The sequence below is a fragment of the Pristiophorus japonicus genome, chromosome 1, assembly GCF_044704955.1.
Source record: "Pristiophorus japonicus isolate sPriJap1 chromosome 1, sPriJap1.hap1, whole genome shotgun sequence".
NCBI lineage: Eukaryota > Metazoa > Chordata > Chondrichthyes > Pristiophoridae > Pristiophorus > Pristiophorus japonicus.
The window spans coordinates 196608428-196623043 of record NC_091977.1 but is presented as its reverse complement, the minus strand read 5'-3'; the positions used below and the strand labels follow the sequence as shown (position 1 = coordinate 196623043).

Genomic DNA, 14616 nt, shown 5'->3' with positions numbered 1-14616 from the left:
CATAAGAACATGTGAAATAGGAACAGGAGTAGGTCATTTCGCCCCTCGAGCCTGCTCCGCCATTTAATAAGATCATGGTTGATCTGATCATGGATTCAGCTCCACTTCCCTGCCCATAACCCTTTATTTCCTTATCGTTCAAAAATCTGTCTATCTCCACCTTAAACATATTCAATGATCCAGCCTCTATAGCTCTCTGGGGCAGAGAATTCCACAGATTTACAACCCTCAGAAGAAATTCCTCCTCATCTCTGTTTTAAATGGGCGGCCACTTATTCTGAGACTATGTCCCCTAGTTTTAGTTTCCCCTATGAGTGGAAACATCCTCTCTGCATCCACCTTGTCGAGCCCCCTCATTATCTTATATGTTTCGATAAGATCACTTCTCATTCTTCTGAACTCCAATGAGTATAGGCCCAACCTACACAACCTATCTGCATAAGTCAACCCCCTCATCTCCAGAATCAACCTAGTGAACCTTCTCTGAACAGCCTCCCATGCAACTATATCCTTCCTTAAATACGGAGATCAAAACTGGACACAGTACTCGAGGTGTATCCTCACCAATATCCTATGCAGTTGTAGCAGTACTTCTCTGCTTTTATACTCTATACCCCTTCCAATAAAGGCCAACATTCCATTTGCCTTCCTGATTACTTGCTGTACCTGCATACTAACTTTTTGTGTTTCATGCACAAAGACACCCAGGTCCCTCCGTACTGCAGCACTTGGCAATTTTTCTTCATTTAAATTATAATTTGCTTTTGTATATTTTCTGACAAAGTGGATATCCTCACATTTTCCCACATTATACTCCAGCTGCCGCATTTTTGCCCACTCACTTAGCCTGTCTATATCCCTTTGCAGATTTGTTGTGTCCTCCTCACAATTTGCTTTCCCACCCATCTTTTTATCAACAAACTTGGTTACATCACACTCGGTCCCTTCATCCAAGTCATCAATATAGATTGTAAATAGTCGAGGCCCCAGCACCGATACCTGCGGCACCCCACTAGTTACTGTTTGCCAACCGGAAAATGACCCTTTTATCCCGACTCTCTGTTTTCTGTTCGTTAGCCAATCCTCTATCCTTGCGAATATATTACCCCAACCCCGTGAACTTTTAGCTTGTGCAGTAACCTTTTATGTGGCACCTTATTGAATACTTTCTGTAAATCCAAATACACCATATCCACTGGTTCCCCCTTATCCACCCTACTCGTTACATCCTCAAAGAACTCCAGAAAATTTGTCAAACATGATTTTCCTTTCATAAAACCATGCTGACTCTGCTTGATTGAATTATGCTTTTTCAAATGTCCTGCTGCTGCTTCCTTAATAATGAACTCCAGGATTTTCCCAATGACAGATGTTAGGCTAACTCGTCTATAGTTTCTTGCTTTCTGTCTGCCTCCTTTTTTTCAATAGGGGCATTACATTTGCGGTTTTCCAATCCGCTGGGACCGCCTCAGAATCCAGGGAATTTTGGTAGATTACAACGAATGCATCCACTATCTCTGCAGTCACTTTTTTTTTAAAGACCCTAGGATGTAAGCCATCAGGTCCAGGGGACTTGTCCACCTTTAGTCCCATTATTTTACCAAGTACTACTTCTTTAGTGATAGTGATTGTATACATTTCCTCCCTCCCTATAGCCCCTTGATTATCCATTATTATGATGTTTTTAGTGTCTTTAACTGTGAAGACCGATACAAAATATTTGTTCATCGTCTCTGCCATTTCCCCGTTCCCCATTATTAATTCCCCAGTCTCATCCGGTAGGGGACCAACATTTATTTTAGCCGCTCTTTTCCTCATTATACACCTGTAGAAATTCTTATTATCTGTTTTTATATTTTGTGCTCGTTCACTTTTTTTTTTGCACAACAGGTAATAAATTTGCCCTAATTGTAAATCAAAGCCCAGTTGCATCATGTGTAATTAAACGACCTGTGTTCACATCACTAACATTAATTAATCTCCTTATTTAACCTTTTCCCGGAATTACATAGAAATTCGGATCGTTTGCACCTCCTGTTACGCAAACGATTTTTGCCCGACATTACCGATTCCCGCTAATTCTACGGGAGTTTAGCGGTGACGGTAACCCGTAATAATCACCGTGCGCAGCACTCCATTCAGGGGACATGAACCCGGCTGCAGGCCACTCGCGGGGCGATACTTAAAGGGGAGGTGGCAGCCAATTAAAATAAATAATCTGCCGAGTTTCTTCTGTGCCCCGTTGGCGCTTCGATTGCGGGGTCCGTGCCGCGATCGGTCAGCCCAGCACTCTGCTGGAGTGCCAGGCTATTGGCACGGCACCCTAGCTCCCCAGTGGTTTTAATGAAGGGAAGAGCCCCTCCTACGGAGCAGTGCTACGTGGCCTTGTGCGTAGCGCTGCGTCCCACTCCCAACCCGCACTACAGCCCCAGAAAGGAAGTGGAGAGCCTTATTTTGCGCTCCACTTACTTTCAGGGGGGGTAAGCTGAATTCGAGCGGATCGGGATTTCCTCGCCTGGCACAATATGTTCCACCTCACGGATGTTACCGCCCCCAAATTGGGCACAACAGAATTTCACCCTCGTAGAATTTTACAGCTCAGAAGCAGGCCATTCTGCCCAACAGGTCTACGTTGGTGGTTCGGCTCCACGAGTAAGACTCCACCTTACTTAATTTCTCCTTATCAACATATCTTTCTATTCCTTTCTCTCTCATGTACTTATCTAGCTTTTACTTAAATGCATTTATGCTATGGGCCTCAACCACTATGTGGTAGGGAGTTTCATATTCTCACCACTCTCGAGAAAAAGGTTTCTCCTGAATTTCTTATTAGATTTATTAGTGACTATCGTATGCCACTTGTTTTGGATTTCCCACAAGTGGAAACATCTTCTCTATGTCTTCTCTATTGAATCCCTTCATAATTTTGAAAACATCTATCAGGTCACCTCTCAGTCTTCTCTTTTTTAGAGAAAAGAGCCCTAACCAGTTTATACTTTCCTGATAGTTGTACCATCTCAGTTCTGGTATCATCCTTGTAAATCTTTTTCTCACTTTCTCCTTGGCTTCTATATCCCTTTCACAATTTGGAAATACTTCAATATTTCAATTTTTTGTTCAAATTAGTGTGTCAAATTGATCACTTACAAATGCACAAAAGTGTCAAATGAATTCAGTGGCACAGGAGTTGGGGTCAGGAAAATATCTGTGGCAATTCCAGGATTTGGAACAGGGTGAGCGCAACATGTAAATGCCAAACAAATTTGGAGGTGGTCAAATACCTCCCCTCAGTGATCGCACTGGTACAATTTACATTTATTTAAATTTGGTTACAGTTTGATAAAAGTTGATTAGTCAAGGTTTTGTGGAGCTAGCATACAATCACAAAGAAGTATAATAAATCAATGTATGTGCCTTGAATGACCAAATCAAGGCCAAACATCCATAATGATAAAAAAAAATAGTTGAAAAAAAAACTGAGCTAAGGTTAGGCAATTATTAATTACTATTTTTTATTTTATTGTCTACTGGAAGTCATGGTTTACAGGCAGTGATATCAGTACTTTGCCCACGTGACCAATTTTCATATACAAATGTACAAAGGAAGTACTGGTGAGCTTTTGAATATGGGGGTCATCATAGCTCTCAGGTTCCCTCTAGATTTCTATGTATAATAACATTTTAAGCTTAATCATTATACAGGAGTTACAATTTTATTAAAAATAGCAAACAGAGCAATGCTGCTCACAAGGTCCACACCTGCACGGTCATTGCATACTAATTAAAAGCAGGAACTATGGCTCCTCCCTAGCCTAAGAGAACTAAGGCCAATCATACAAGTTAGTTAGTCTTCTGTGTCTAGTGGCACACGAGGCAACCCATTTCTTTCACTGCTGTCTGTCCAGAGCAAGATATTTGACTCCATTGGAGTATCATCTTAACTTACAGCCAGCAGATTGCGGCTTTCCACAGTTGATATTTATATTTGCAAGTTTAGAACAGACTAATCTTGTTTCTGGGTTGTTTCCTTAATGAAAGGCATTTCTATGTGGATAGGTCGTTAGTCTGACTCACAACGTTCTACTGGGAGGACCTGTGGACTGGCTTTAGTCCGGCTCCGACCTTTCAATCTCTGGTTTGGGGGGGGGTGGGGAGTGGAGGGGCACTACAAGGAGTTGTACTCTTAACAGAATAGCTTTCAGAATCATAGAAGCACGTATGCCTTCACACCACATCAAGGTGCAGTGGCTCGGAAAGGCAACCATACTACTCCTACTGAGATCAACTTGTTCAACATAAACTGCAATTGACTCTCAACTATCCTCAGTTTGTTTAACTCTGTTACAGATTAGGTTTGTACATTAACCGCCTGAGTTAACAGATTTATACCCTAAACAACACTGCCCCACCACCTTTTGTCAATATACAATAAAATGGTACACTTTGTAATATTACCAGAAACTGGAAGATACCATGCATTCAGTCTGGTTATACGGATTGGATTTGAATTTATTATGGTTCTGTTGCACCTTCTGGCCTGAAGTGTTGCTTTTTCATGTTTACTGCATTTGTTCAAAAGCTTACACACTGAAAGGATTTTAGTGAGCTCCTGATTTTCTTGAGCAACATCAGCAGTTTGCACTCACCAATTCTTACACACGGCCTTTAATTATATGAATTGATAGTTTGAATAAATAGAAAGCCTTGCATTCATCATGCTGTTGCATGTAAAAACGTTTTAAGATTTTTTCCACATGAATTAGATGATAATCATATAAATGTATTTTAGTTTAAAATACTAGGTTATTAGATATAGTGCTAGATTTTCAAAACTCCGCAAAAACATTCACAGCCCAAGTGCTACTCCCACTTCAATTTGATATAGAATCACAGCAAGTCTTGTAAAGTCCTTACTCTACAGTATGAAACCACACGAGGCACATTCTGGGGACAAGGTCACTCTGTGACCTTAACTCTTTATTCACAGGACTCCAAAGACGATGACCCTGCGTGGGACCTCCCTTTTTATACCTGTGCGATCAGGTAAGGAGTGTCTCCCACAAGTTCAGCCCTTGTGGTCAAGGTGTGCATCTAGGTTGAGTGTATACAGTAATACAGTGGTGTTACATTGTAGTTACATACATGACAAGTCTGACTTTCAATTTTTCTGCCACCATAACTGGAGTCAGCCCATGAAGAATTCTCATTTTTGATTCAATGGAAATGACAGAAATATCACAAGTGCATATCATCTGAATCATATCTGCAGCCACGGAGGGAAATATGGGAAGAGAAAGGGTTAGTTGGAACTAGTCAGCAAGACTTGGAAGCTGGAACTTGAAAATTTAGATTTAAAAAAATAATTCACTGTATCCCCAGACAGACCCACTGGACCACTATTGCGTTAACATAAAAAAAAGCATGAAACATAAGAAATAGGAGCAGGAGTAGGCTATTTGGCCCCTCGAGCCTGCTCCGCCATTCAGTAAGATCATGGCTGACCTGATCTTGGCCTCAACTCCACTTCACTGCCCGCTCCCCATAACCCTCGACTCCCTCATCATTCAAAAATCTGTCTATTTCTACCTTAAATATATTCAATGACCCAGCTTCAACTGCTCTCTGGGGTAGAGAATTCCAAAGATTCACGACCCTCTGATAAAAGAAATTCCTCCTCAGTTCCATTTTAAATGGGCGACCCCTTATTCTGAAACTATGCCCCCGAGTTCTGGATACACCCCCCCCCCTCCCCCCGAGGGGTAACATCCTCTTTGTATCTACTCTGTCAAGCCCCCTCAGAATCTTGTACGTTTCAATAAGACCATCTCTCATTCTTCTAAACACCAATGAGTATAGACCCAACCTGCTCAACCTTTCTTCATGACAACCCCTTCTTCTCAGGAATCAACCTAGTGAACCTTCTCCGAACTGCCTCCAATGCGGATATATCCCTCCTTAAATAAGGAGACCAAAACTGTACACAGTACTCCAGGTGTGGTCTCACCAACATCCTGTTCAGTTGTAGGAGTTCCCCACTTTTATATTCCATCCCTTACAATAAAGGCCAACATTCCATTTGCCTTCCTAATTACTTGCTGTACCTGCATGGTAACTTTTGTGTTTCATGTACAAAGACCCCCAGGTCCCTCTGTATCTCAGCATTTTGTAATCTCTCACCATTAAATAATAATTTGCTTTTTTAGTTTTCCTACCAAAGTGGATAACATTATATTTTCCCATCCGCCAAATTTTTGCCCACTCGCAGCCTATCTATATCCCTTTGCAGATTCTTTGCATCCTCCACACAACTTGCTTTCTCACCTACCTTTGTATCAGTAAATTTGGCTACATTATGCTTGGTCCCATTGTACGATTGTAAATAGTTTAGGCTCCAGCACCGATCCCTGTGGCACCCCACAGGTTACAGTTTGCCAACCTCAAAATGACCCATCTATCCCAATTCTTTGTTTTCTGTTGTTAGCCAATCCTCTATCTATGCTAATATATTACTCCCAGCTCCGTGAGCTCTTATCTTGTGCAGTAACCTTTTATGTGGCACCTTATCGAATGCCTTCTGGAAATCCAAATACACGACATCTACTGATTCCCCTTTATCCAACATGCTCATTACATCCTCATAGAACTCCAGCAAATTTGTCAAACATGATTTCCCTTTCATAAAACCATGCTGAGTCTGCTTGACTGTATTATGATGCTTTAAATGTCCTGCTATTACTTCCTTACTAATGGACTCCAGCATTTTCCCAATGGCTAACTAGTCTATAATTTCCTGCTTTCTGTCTGCCTCCTTTCTTAAATAGGGGCATTACATTTAAGGTTTTCCAATCCACTGGGACCTCTCCAGAATCCAAGGAATTTTGGTAGATTACAACCATTGCATCCACTATCTCTGCAGCAACTTCTTTTAAGACCCTTGGATGTAGGCCATCATGTCCAGAGGACTGTCCACCTTTAGTCCCATTAGTTTGCCTCGTACTTTTTCTCTAGTGATAGTGATTGTTTTAAGTTCCCCCCTCCCTATAGCCCCTTGATTATCAATCATTGGGATGCTTTTAGTGTCTTCTACTGTGAAGACCGATACAAAATATTTGTTCAAAGTCTCTGCCATTTCTGTTTCCCATTACAAATTCCCCAGTCTCATCCTCCAAGAGACCAATGTTTACTTTAGCTACTCTCTTCCTTTTTATATACCTGTAGAAGCTCTTACTGTCTGTTTTTATATTTCTTGCTAGCTTACTCTCAAACTATTTTCTCTCTCATTTTTTTTAGTCATCCTTTGCTGATTTCTAAAAATTTCCCAATCCTCTGGCCTTCCACTGTTCTTCACAACATTGTATGCCTTTGTTTTCAATTTGATGGCATCCTTTACTTCCTTAGTTAGCCACGGATGGTTCATCCTTCTCTTAGAGTCTTTCTTTCTCACTGAAACAAGAAAGCTCAGTCATGGTTCTCAATGTACACTCAAAATAATTTTCTGTTCAAAATAAAAATCAAGTATTGTTAACGATATGTATTAATTAAAACAAGAAAAAGAAAACATAGGAAAACTCTCACTGGTCAAATGACTATGGGGATTCAGGGAATTTAGATAGATAGTTTCCCCTCACCAAATCCCAAATTCATCAGAAGTTTTTGAGCCATTGTTTGAAAAATGTATCCGGGAGGTAGGGGCAAATACTGTGCAAGTCCATTCTATAAATAACTTTGTTGAATTGCCAGTGCTATAAAAAAAAACACATCCCCGCAGTACTTAATAATTTTACAAGAAAATATAACAGCCAATATGTAGGAAATATATTAGCATGTTCCACAATATTGTAAATCCATTTTAAAAAAGTGACAATAAATTTTGGCACACAATGAATCATTAATAGCCGAGACACTTGCAAATAAATCCTTCAGAAAGCAACTCAGTTCACTTTAAAAAAGGCACAACTATCAACTTACATCATCACAACACAGAATGAGTGCAGTACGCAGGCAGCCTGCTTGTTGCTATGGGTACCGTCCATGAGGATACAAGACAATATTGTTTCTATACAATTTACGAACTGGTTCAGAGCGCTTTTTTTGTAGAGAATCAACTCACTTCACTTTTGTGAACAATGGATGATTTAGATCTCTCTGGACATACACTAGTTAAGCACAAACTCTTATGGGAATGTTCATGTTTGTTATAGAGATCCACAAGGCACATGGAATGCTTTCACATAAAATATTAAACATGACATAAGCATGGGACTCAGAAACAAACATTGTGCCAATTAATCCAATTAATAATCTAAAGCTCGCTGGAATCCAGACACGCTATTCAATTGATTGCTTATTCATATGTTTGTAGTCGATAAAAGAATGGACATAACCAAGGAATTCAGACACAAACACGGTGTAAAGTAATCCAACTAATAATCTAAAGTTAGCTAGAATCAGTCACCGTGTAATTTAATGCTTATTTAATTAATAAATTTAAGAATTTGCACAAGACAAAATCTGCAGGAAAGGGAGTGGGAGGGCTTTGTTGTCAGTAGATATTTAAGATTCATAGAAGCAATATAGTACAGCAGTAACAACAACAGTAACCTACGATACTAGACTGCTGTTTAACTTAAGAATTTGAAAAACATCAGTTTGGATAAGTGACTCACTCAGATAGCTGGCCTCAAATTAGTCTCAACTTTCCACTACATTAAACATTACTTCAGCATCAAAAGTGACATACAATGCAATAATTGTATGGTATGCTTCATTAAAGCATCTGAAAATTGCAATCAATTGATTTATTGTAATAACACGAAGTTGCATTTTTCAAAAATTTACTATATTTTCAGAAAAATGTTATGCAGTAAGTATATGGTATAATAACGATAAGCAGGGTATTGCATAGAAGCTGTATTATAAAAGCATACAGTACAGGTAATTTTTCACTTTGCACTGGTGCACTGAAAGTAATCATCATAGGCAGTCCCTCGGAATCGAGGAAGACTTGCTTCCACTCTTAGTATGAGTTCTTCGGTGGTTGGACAGTCCAAAATGAGAACCACAGTCTCTGTCACAGGTGGGACAGACAGTGGTTGAAGGAAAGGGTGGGCGGGGAGTCTGCTTTGCCGCACGCTCCTTCCGCTGCCTGCGCTTGATTTCTGCATGCTCTCGTCGACGAGACTCGAGGTGCTCAGCGCCCTCCCGGATGCACTAAGCGTTAAGCCTGAACTTCCAACAAATGAAATTGAAATCTAGAGTTGTACATCTTGTGATTTACATTACAATGTAACAAGTGCTGCATAAAACTATAGTTTAACAGGCAATATTTTCAATGTCCTATAGCCTCAATGCATTGAAACATATACTTGCAAAAACTCTTGCATTTATATAGCACCTTTCACAACTTTTATGATGTCCCAAAGCACTTTACAGCCAATGAAATATTTTTTTGAAGTGTAGTCACTGTTATAATGTAGGAAACGTAGCAGTGAATGTGTGCACAGCAAGGTCCTACAAACATCAATAAGGTAGTGTCCAGATAACAAAAGCAAAACACTGTGGATGCTGGAATCTGAAATAAAAACAGAAAATGCTGGAAATCAGCAGCCACGCTGCCGAGTGCAATGGCCGCCGATTTTTCATGTAATGGCTGCCATTATCAAAATTCCGTTTCTGCGGTATCCCAGCGGTGACCCGCTCCCCCTCCAACCATCCCCTACTGCCGAGCCATCCTAAATAGATCAGCACAGTGTGCACCGCTGATGTTCCCACCCCACCCCCACCCGACGGCGAAATTCCAGCGAGAAAAACTTCCTCCCGCCAGGTGGTGCCAAAACCTGCTTTGCTAAGGTGGTCCAGTGAGACTGTGGCAGTGCGGCTCCCATTAAAAGGAGGAGGATGCACTGCCACTGCTGCCAAGTTTTCTTTTGTCGGACGACTGCCATGTCGGGCTGATAATTATGCCCTCGGGTTCGGCTGGGCTGCTAACAGACAGCCTGGCTCTTGGGTTGCAGGCCACTGGCCCGGCCGAAACCCTCCCTGGTATCCCAGTGGACCGAACTTTAAGTGAAGGGGAGAGCCATGGTGACGCGGCGCCTCATGACGTCATCAGCGCTATGCTGATAAATGACAGCGGCGGACACTATACATTGCCCCAACTTCCGCCCCTCTAGTGTGCTCACTGCCACACTACCACCCCCATTATGAGTGACTTCTGATCCGCTGAAATAAAAAAGCTGAAGAGCGAAATTTTGGTCAAGAGGCCATCTCATCCACCGCAGTGGTAAAAACAACAGAAACAGCTGCATGCCGGGGGAGGGGCCCCACAGATTTAACGTTTCAGGTCTGCGACCCTTCGTCAGAACTGGAAAAGTTTGAGATGTAACTGATTCTTAAGGAAATGCAGGGTCAGTGAAAGGGGGAGGGAGGAAAGAACAAAAGGGAAGGTCTGTGATAGGGTAGAAGGTAGAAGATATTAAGAGACAAAAGGATGATGGGAAAAAATTAGATGGTAATGGAACAAGTTAAGAAACAGAAGATGAATCTAGATGGGGTGTGAACGGCGGAATCATCACCAGCTGCCATGGGAGAGGGAACAAAAAGGGGTGGGTTTGTTAAAAAAAAAAAGTGACCAGATAATCTGTTTTACTGATATTGGTTGAGGGATAAATATTGGGTTGAACACCGGGGAGAACTTCCCTGTTTCTTTTGGAAATTGTGCCATGGGATCTTTTACTTCTACCTGAGAGGGCAGACAGGACCTCGGTTTACCACCTCATCCAAAAGACAGCACCTTCGATAGTGCAGCACTCCCTCAGGCATTATCCCTTCTTTTCACCAAAAGAAACTGAATTGGCTCCATATTAGAATGTATCCCCTAAGGATAGTATTGTATGCTTCAATATGGCTGGCAACATTGAATGTCACTTGGTTATGTTCTCCACATCATCACAGTGATCAGGAACAGAGGGGATTCTGGAAATGGGAGTTACTTCTACGTTTCCTGGGGCATTGGAACCGGTTCTGGGGAAGGTGGGACCAGTACAATCCGGACGGTCTGCACCTGGGCAGAATCGGAACCAATGTCCTCGGGGGAGTGTTTGCTAGTGCTGTTGGGGAGGAGTTAAACTAATATGGCAGGGGGATGGGAACCAATGCAGGGAGACAGAGGGAAACAAAAAGGAGGCAAAAACAAAAGACAGGAAGGAGATGAGGAAAAGTGGAGGGCAGAGAAACCCAAGGCAAAGAACAAAAAGGGCCATTGTACAGCAAAATTCTAAAAGGACAGAGGGTGTTAAAAAAACAAGCCTAAAGGCTTTGTGTCTTAATGCAAGGAGTATCCGCAATAAGGTGGATGAATTAACTGTGCAAATAGATGTTAACGGATAAGATGTGATTGGGATTACGGAGACGTGGCTCTAAGATGATCAGGGCTGGGAACTCAACATCCAAGGGTATTCAACATTCAGGAAGGATAGAATAAAAGGAAAAGGAGGTGGGGTAGCATTGCTGGTTAAGGATGAGATTAAGGCAATAGTTAGGAAGGACATTAGCTTGGATGATGTGGAATCTATATGGGTAGAGCTGCAGAACACCAAAGGGCAAAAAACGTTAGTGGGAGTTGTGTACAGACCTCTAAACAGTAGTAGTGATGTTGGGGAGGGCATCAAACAGGAAATTAGGGGTGCGTGCAATAAAGGTGCAGCAGTTATAATGGGTGACTTTAATATGCACATAGATTGGGCTAACCAAACTGGAAGCAATACGGTGGAGGAGGATTTTCTGGAGTGCATAAGGGATGGTTTTTTAGACCAATATGTCGAGGAACCAACTAGGGGGGAGGCCATCTTAGACTGGGTGTTATGTAATCAGAGAGGATTAATTAGCAATCTCGTTGTGCGAAGCCCCTTGGGGAAGAGTGACCATAATATGGTGGAATTCTGCATTGGGATGGAGAATGAAACAGTTAATTCAGAGACCATGGTCCAGAACTTAAAGAAGGGTAACTTTGAAGGTATGAGGCGTGAATTGGCTGGGATGGATTGGCGAATGATACTTAAGGGGTTGACTGTGGATGGGCAATGGCAGACATTTAGAGACCGCATGGATGAACTACAACAATTGTACATTCCTGTCTGGCATAAAAATAAAAAAGGGAAGGTGGCTCAACCGTGGCTATCAAGGGAAATCAGGGATAGTATTAAAGCCAAGGAAGTGGCATACAAATTGGCCAGAAATAGCAGCGAACCTGGGGACTGGGAGAAATTTAGAACTCAGCAGAGGAGGACAAAGGGTTTGATTAGGGCAGGGAAAATGGAGTATGAGAAGAAGCTTGCAGGGAACATTAAGACGGATTGCAAAAGTTTCTATAGATATGTAAAGAGAAAAAGGTTAGTAAAGACAAACGTAGGTCCCCTGCAGTCAGAATCAGGGGAAGTCATAACGGGGAACAAAGAAATGGCGGACCAATTGAACAAGTACTTTGGTTCGGTATTCACGAAGGAGGACACGAACAACCTTCCGGTTATAAAAGGGGTCGGGGGGTCTAGTAAGGAGAAGGAACTGAGGGAAATCCTTATTAGCCGGGAAATTGTGTTGGGGAAATTGATGGGATTGAAGGCCGATAAATCCCCAGGGCCTGATGGACTGCATCCCAGAGTACTTAAGGAGGTGGCCTTGGAAATAGTGGATGCGTTGACAGTCATTTTCCAACATTCCATTGACTCTGGATCAGTTCCTATGGAGTGGAGGGTAGCCAATGTAACCCCACTTTTTAAAAAAGGAGGGAGAGAGAAAACAGGGAATTATAGACCGGTCAGCCTGACATCGGTAGTGGGTAAAATGATGGAATCAATTATTAAGGATGTCATAGCAATGCATTTGGAAAGAGGTGACATGATAGGTCCAAGTCAGCATGGATTTGTGAAAGGGAAATCATGCTTGACAAATCTTCTGGAATTTTTTGAGGATGTTTCCAGTAGAGTGGATAAGGGAGAACCAGTTGATGTGGTATATTTGGACTTTCAGAAGGCGTTCGACAAGGTCCCACACAAGAGATTGATGTGCAAAGTTAGAGCACATGGGATTGGGGGTAGTGTACTGACATGGATTGAGAACTGGTTGTCAGACAGGAAGCAAAGAGTAGGAGTAAATGGGTACTTTTCAGAATGGCAGGCAGTGACTAGTGGGGTACCGCAAGGTTCTGTGCTGGGGCCCCAGCTGTTTACACTGTACATTAATGATTTAGATGAGGGGATTAAATGTAGTATCTCCAAATTTTCGGATGACACTAAGTTGGGTGGCAGTGTGAGCTGCGAGGAGGATGCTGTGAGGCTGCAGAGCGACTTGGATAGGTTAGGTGAGTGGGCAAATGCATGGCAGATGAAGTATAATGTGGATAAATGTGAGGTTATCCACTTTGGTGGTAAAAACAGAGAGACAGACTATTATCTGAATGGTGACAGATTAGGAAAAGGGGAGGTGCAAAGAGACCTGGGTGTCATGGTACATCAGTCATTGAAGGTTGGCATGCAGGTGCAGCAGGCGGTTAAGAAAGCAAATGGCATGTTGGCCTTCATAGCAAGGGGATTTGAGTACAGGGGCAGGGAGGTGTTGCTACAGTTGTACAGGGCATTGGTGAGGCCACACCTGGAGTATTGTGTCCAGTTTTGGTCTCCTAACCTGAGGAAGGACATTCTTGCCATTGAGGGAGTGCAGCGAAGGTTCACCAGACTGATTCCCGGGATGGCGGGACTGACCTATCAAGAAAGACTGGATCAACTGGGCTTGTATTCACTGGAGTTCAGAAGAATGAGAGGGGACCTCATAGAAACATTTAAAATTCTGACGGGGTTTGACAGGTTAGATGCAGGAAGAATGTTCCCAATGTTGGGGAAGTCCAGAACCAGAGGTCACAGTCTAAGGATAAGGGGTAAGCCATTTAGGACCGAGATGCGGAGGAACTTCTTCACCCAGAGAGTGGTGAACCTGTGGAATTCTCTACCACAGAAAGTTGTTGAGGCCAATTCACTAAATATATTCAAAAAGGAGTTAGATGAGGTCCTTACTACTAGGGGGATCAAGGGGTATGGCGAGAAAGCAGGAATGGGGTACTGAAGTTGAATGTTCAGCCATGAACTCATTGAATGGCGGTGCAGGCTCGAAGGGCCGAATGGCCTACTCCTGCACCTATTTTCTATGTTTCTATGTTTCTATGTTTACCACTGGCCTTGATCATCCACTCAGCAATGAATCCGTGACATTGTCTGTCTGCAACCAGAAAATTTATTATTGGCAAAATCCTGCTCCTGACATATGACAAGATTTGAAGTCAATGGAAATAAAAAACAGGAAGGATGAAAAACGGTTCTGATTTCGCTATCACCCATTTTACACTATCACACAATTTCATCAAAGCAGCAATATTCATAGGAACTCAAGAACACTGACTAAAGTAATAAGATAAAAACATACACTCGCAGTTAATATCTGCCTCATCGGCTGACAGTTTACCTGTTCTGAAGGTGCTGGTGCATTATTGAGAAGTAGTATTGATTTGGCATGTCGTTGCTTTTTGTTCCCCAGATGATTCAAGAACAAACTCACTGTTGAAAAGGT

At 42.2% G+C, this 14616-nt stretch overlaps 1 protein-coding gene across 1 annotated transcript in view; it reads right to left on the bottom strand.

Annotated features, from left to right (window-relative positions):
• arhgef28a (Rho guanine nucleotide exchange factor (GEF) 28a) overlaps positions 1 to 14616 on the bottom strand; it is a 484332-nt gene that overhangs the window by 389275 nt on the left and 80441 nt on the right. The window lies entirely within an intron of this gene.